This window comes from Etheostoma spectabile, chromosome 15 (assembly GCF_008692095.1).
Source record: "Etheostoma spectabile isolate EspeVRDwgs_2016 chromosome 15, UIUC_Espe_1.0, whole genome shotgun sequence".
NCBI lineage: Eukaryota > Metazoa > Chordata > Actinopteri > Perciformes > Percidae > Etheostoma > Etheostoma spectabile.
In genome coordinates, this window is record NC_045747.1 from 11544531 (window position 1) to 11551025 (window position 6495).

Consider the following 6495-nt stretch of genomic DNA (forward strand, 5'->3'; position numbering starts at 1 on the left):
TAACTGAAGCATAAGATTTACTAAATTATAAAAGTAGAGAAAGGGGGTCGGACCTGATAAGTTGTTTATCAACTTCTTCCTACTTTTTTTTGACCTTGGGGAATTTTTTTTTCTTTGAATGACTTTTGACTTTGAAAGATTGTACTGAGAAGTACATGGCCTTATACTATATCTGTCATTTTAATTACATGTGTATGCATGAATGCATGTATATAAATCTTTTGTTTTAATAATTTTTTTACATGTTCAAATAAACTATTAACTATCCTATAACTACTATAGTATGACGTTTTATCCCTTTTTTTGACAGGCTATACCTTGACCTTTTTATCATATTTTACGTACTATGCTATGCCATTTTAACCATTTTTCGAAATGCTATACCATGACTTTTTATCACTTTTTTCCAAATGCTGTACTGTTTCTTATGCTGCACTGTGACTTTTATTCTTGTGTTTTATGTGTCTATTTTTTAACTGTCTATTCATGTGTTTTACCGGTTTTTAATGCTTATGATTTTTAACTGTTTTTACTTGTGTTTTATCTGTTTAACTGATTTTGTGTAAAGCACTTTGAATTGCCCTGTTGCTGAAATGTGCTATACAAATAAAGCTGCCTTGCCTTGCCTTGCCTATGACTTACTTATTACTTTTTTGACATACTGTAATATGACATTTTTCAACATACTATACTATGACTTTCTCATCACTTTTTTTGACATGCTTTATACTACAACTTTTTTCAATCACTTTTTTATATGCTGTAGTATAACTTTTTTATCACTTTTTTGACTTACTAGTATGACTTTTTCACCCTTTTTTGACATACCAAACCATGACATTTATATCACTTTTTTCGACACACTACACTAGGACATTTTATCACTTTTTGACATTCTATACTATCACTTTTTATCACTTTTTTCAACATACTTTAGTATGTCTTTTTATCACTTTTTTCAACATACTTTAGTATGTCTTTTTATCACTTTTCTCAACATACTTTAGTATGTCTTTTTATCACTTTTTTTGACATACTATACTATGATGTTTTATGACATACCATACTCTGACTTTCAACATACTATACTTTGACTTTTTATCATTATTTTGACACACTATACCATGACATTTTTGGAAATACTATACTATGACTATTTCATGACTTATTTCGACATACTACATTGTGACTTTTTTTCAACATTCTACACTATAACTCTTTCATGCAATTTTCAACACACTGTACTATGACTTTTTTATCACTTGTTTCAACATACTATACCATGATAATTTTCTGACTTATTTTAACATACTATACTGTGAGTTTTTTCCAAATACTATACTATTATTTTTATACACATTTTTCCACATGCTATACTATGTCTTTTTTATCACTTTTTTCAACATACTATGCTATGACTTTTTGATCACTTTATTCAAAATAGTCTACTTCTACTTTTTCATCACGTTTTTTGACATGCTGTACTGTGACTTTTTTATCACTTTATTCAAAATTACTCTACTTCTACTTTTTATCATTTTTTTGACATACTGTACTCTGACTTTTCAACATACTATACTTTAACTTGTGAGTCACGTTTTTGACATACTGTATATTATGACTATTTTATGACTTAATTAGACATACTACATTGTGACTTTTTTGACACACTGTACTATTACTTTTTCATAAATTCTTTGTCATGCTATACCATGACTTTTTTGACGTAAGATATACTATGAATTTTTATCCCTTTATTCGACATGCCATACTATGAGTTCTTAATCATGTTTTGACATGCTATGCAATAGCCTTTTTCAACATTCTATACTAGGACTTTATTACCCCTTTTTTCGACATACTAAACTATGACATTTTTATCACTTTTATCCTATACTATGATTTTGAATCACTTATTCAACATAGTATACTTTGACTTTTTTACGACTTTCTATACAAACACTGAATACTGAAGGTGACCAATGTGGCACAAGGTATGAAATAAAGTGTTGGTTGTTAATTTGGAATTGTTAGCTACTGAAAACACATACATGCTCCAGAGAGAAAATCCTGCTCCGATATTCTTTCCTGTTCCTGTTTTCTCTTCTCTTTAAATTCTTTACTTTTAGTAAAGTGCATTGATGCCAAACGTGAGTGAACTTCTAGCAGAAATGTCAGATTTGAGTTATAATATTGCTGCTGATATACAGTAAGTGTGTCATCTATTGTGGTTTAATACTGTTGAGAAAATAACAGTGCAGGATGACCACTCTGTTACCAACACTACCTTATTACTCAGTTTGATTTGCTTGACTATGATCACAGATATTACTCTTACATAAGTCCTAGAGATCATTGCTATGAAACATTGGGAACCATATTTAAGCCTTTACTAATGTAAATGTGGCTGTTCACATGTACGTGATCAATATAATTTCTGAACCACTTCATGACATACATTTCATTTGATACTATGCATCAATGTGTAGCATTTTACTGTTGTAGCTGGTCAAGATAGAGCTAGTGTGAACTACTTTGTATACAGGACACGTACAAATATGCAGTACATACAGTCTAGATGGTCCCAGCTGAGGGGTCGGCCCTCCAAAGGTTCACAGGGTAAATCTGAGGCAACAAGACAAATTAGGTTCAGATACAAATGTGTAGTCTTTTATTTTATTTTACTTTTCTCTGATATTGCTTTTTTTGAGGTAAACATTTTATGAATTCATTTTTTAGGCCTTGAACGGTAAAAAAATAACAAAACCAGATGAAAAACTGGAGTCAGTTACAATTACGTAAATGTACTTAGGTACTTTCCACCAGTGAACTTAAGTTAAACTGATGCATTTATATTGTTTATTATTGACACTGTCACTGATTAATTTTTCCACATCCCAGCCAGTGCTTCATGCTTGTGCTGATAAGGTGCCATTCAACAGCCAAAATGGTACAGTGACGTTAAAGCATATATGGCAGGTCAAGGTGGATGGTTATGAATCCCTCACATTAGCTTCTAAATGGAATTTGACATTCATCAATAAATAGCCCCTACGCTATTTTCACCAGACTGGCTCCAAAACCTGACACTGTCTCCGTTCTTTCAGAGGGTAAGTCTTTAACATATTCAATAATCCTTATCATGTGTCACGGAAAGGTTAATGTGCACGGCAGTGTGTAGTCCTGGCAGTAATGGTATTCTTGAATTTAGTAGTGCCATCTTGGTGGTATTGTAGAATAAAACAAGTGAAGTGAGTCTGGATTGTCTTTTGAGGCTTCATCAAACCACCTGCTTTTGACACATTTTAGGACAGGTCCAACGTCAAGGCCTTTAATTGTTAGAACCAACAAATGAAATCTCTGCAAAAGGGGAAGTTTATTGAATAAAACAGAAAACATCTAGCAAACTACTAGCAAGTGTAAAACCATCTTACAAGTGCTATATGGTATACACATAATTCAAATCAATCAGCCTTTTTAAAATCTGTGCTCTCGTCGGCAGGTTATTATTTGACACACTAAGACTTGAAGCAATGTACCAAGAATTCTCTCTTCAAATACAATGTCTGCTGTAAGCTGTCACTGCACAGGGCTCAGGATATTTAAAAAGAGGAGAAGGATTCCTTTCCTCACTGCTGGAACACACGGGTCATTCCCAACGACAAACCACACCTCATTGTGTCTGTTTAATATGGTCATTGGACGCAAGAAAGAAATGCACACACATTAAATGTACATATTAAAACACATGTTTGTGATTCTTTGTGAGAGACGATGATTTGTTTACCTGTTATATCCGCAGCATAGTGGAAGCCTTTGTTGTACTCTGCACCAACTAAGTCAAGGGCGGAGGAAAGACTGCTTGCTTTGTTTCTGTCAGACATGCTCGTCACATCCTCCATAGGTCCGACGTACACCTTCATATCTGCCATCTGGTGGATGTACACCTGCAATTCAGCAAAGGTAGATTAGAGCTGAAGGTAGACTCACAGAAGTAAAAAAAAAGTGATCTGGCATTAACCAAAAGAAAGTTGGTGATGTGTTGTTTTCAAATAACTTACCTATTATCATTAGGTTTAGGGGGATTTGTCTGATCTTCAGACGGCAGCAAGAAACTCATTGTGGAGGTGCCGGTTGGAAAAATGACATGTCCTCGGAAATTTCAAAGAACAGGAGCTGTCATTTTAATTTTCTTTCCTGAATGTAAACATTATGAAAATACAAAACTTTTTTTTTTAGGTTTCTTTTTCCTTTTAAGAAATCACAAATAGGAAAGCACAACAAGCATAACAGTGTTCTGGCTTGAATATCCAATAAAACGAGCCAAACCATTCCTACTCTCTGACACACAATAAATACAGTAATCACATGTGTATGTTGGGTTTTAATTTAGCTGTACCAGAAATTTAAACGAGGCTGAAAAAATGGTTTTAAAGTACTATGTTCCTTGCAAACTGACAAACTGAATCAGTCCAATTCTTTGAAACTACATCTTTCAATAAAACAAAAATAAAACAAAAATAAATAACGCACCCTTCTCGTTGGCACCAGCAATGTAGTTAAACAGTCGTTTGAATGCTCTCATGCTGCCATCCCCATGAATATGGAATTCTCTCAGTTGAAACCCATTTCACCGAGTCATAGTGACGGACCTTAGAGACATGATTAAACATGAAGGAGAGGGTATTTTGAAGGTTTATGGCACTTCAAATGTGAAAAGGTTTCTCACATGGATCAGACCCACTTACCTCATAGTTGTCAGTCTTACAAATCAGATCAAACAGCAGGCACTGTTCTGTTCAGTACAGAAATCCAACTGAGATGAGTTTCTGTGGATTATAAAGGAAAATATTAAAAAAGGCACAGATAGAGACATACTGTCTGTATGAGGTATACAAACATATTGTAACCATCACTTTGCCCTGATCTGGGTACAAATTATATATCTTAAAATTCCACAAGAATCCCATTATGAGCTGATATAGTACACTTTGAATTTTTTTTTTTGGTTCAACACAGTTTTGGTCAAATGCATCTACTAAAAATGAGGATTAACTTGAGGTATCTTACCCAACTCTGGCCTCAGCTGTTAGCACCAACAGAAAAGCCAACTAGCCCGTAGATAAAATCCTAAAACACACACTATAGAGTAGAGTGTGACTTAACAAGGCAATTTTGTTCATCCAGTAAAAAAAAAAAAGAACAGTTTCCACACAGAACTTAAGCTTAGTTCATGCACCAAGAAATTCTTTTCAATGATTACATCTAAGACAATCTGGAGATTAAAAAGGACTTACATCGTGGCAGAGTGTTCTGTGCTTTTGAAAATCAGATCTTTGCAGTCGGTCCAAAGCAACGTTTATTCCAACTCTGCTTATAAAGGACAACTGGCCACTCCCTAAACCCACAACACAAACCAGCCAATGGAGTATCACACAAACAAAAAACCTGGGAAGAATTGTGAAAGAAACAGACAGACATTGACTGTGTTATGAAATATTTTGTAATCTTAAACATACAAACCAGTAAGCAATTTTAAAGTTCCGTTTTGGTTGAGACAGACAGAGAAGTGTAGTCTGGCAGGTCTCAGTATGATGTAGGTTCTCTATTCATGACTAAAGTCCATCTCTCAAATCGTTTATGATAAATAAAACCAAGAAACCTTGTAATTAACAAATGTCCTTCATAAAGAATAGGTAAAATGCATGAACTTGACCATGAGGTCATAGTGTGGTAGTGTTGCACTAACAGCATTACATTGAAAGATGTTTTGGATTCTTCCGCCCTGACGTATTGTAATGTGTGAAATTGTTTTGTGTGACATGTCAACAAAAACTGAACGTTGTATACTTTGAAAAGGTAAATTTATGGCAGAGTTGATACATTGGATTGCGATACATTGTACAGGTGTAGTGAATAGTGGCCACCAAAGTACAAAACAAATAGAATTGTCAGTAAAGGAGACAAATACTTCCCATGTTCCCATGATATTATTTTTACACTCATTGTACAATAGTCCTGTTGACCCAGGGTGGTCATACAAAGATAAAAACAGGCTTGGAAGAGAAATGATGGACTTGATACCTAAGATTCATGTCACAAGAGAAGTTCTATTGTACCTTTTGTTAACACAGTTCACGTGATACCTATTTTGTACCTGCAGAATACCAAATCCCTGCAGTTTGTTCCCATTCAAAAATGCATTCAACCATAGACATAAGGTGCACACCCACATGAACAATATATGAAATGGAGTTGGTGCACAAAGAATAAATCTTTTTTTTACAATTGTAGTAAACTTGGTTACTGAAATATGTAAATTGATTTTGTTAAAGCAAGTTAGAGTGTAACTGTATATACTGATGATTTTAGCCTAACTTATTATATCTATCTATCTGTAAAGATTCTGTTTATAGTAATAGCCATTTGTATATCATGCTAACAGTCTGTCTATAGTAATATCCATCTGTATATATATACATAGTACTTATTCAC

The 6495-nt window shown here is 33.9% G+C and overlaps 1 pseudogene; it reads right to left on the reverse strand.

Annotated features, from left to right (window-relative positions):
- Nucleotides 1-3579: 3579 nt before the first annotated feature.
- Nucleotides 3580-6095, reverse strand: LOC116703208 (heme-binding protein 2-like; annotated as a pseudogene).
- Nucleotides 6096-6495: the final 400 nt, after the last annotated feature.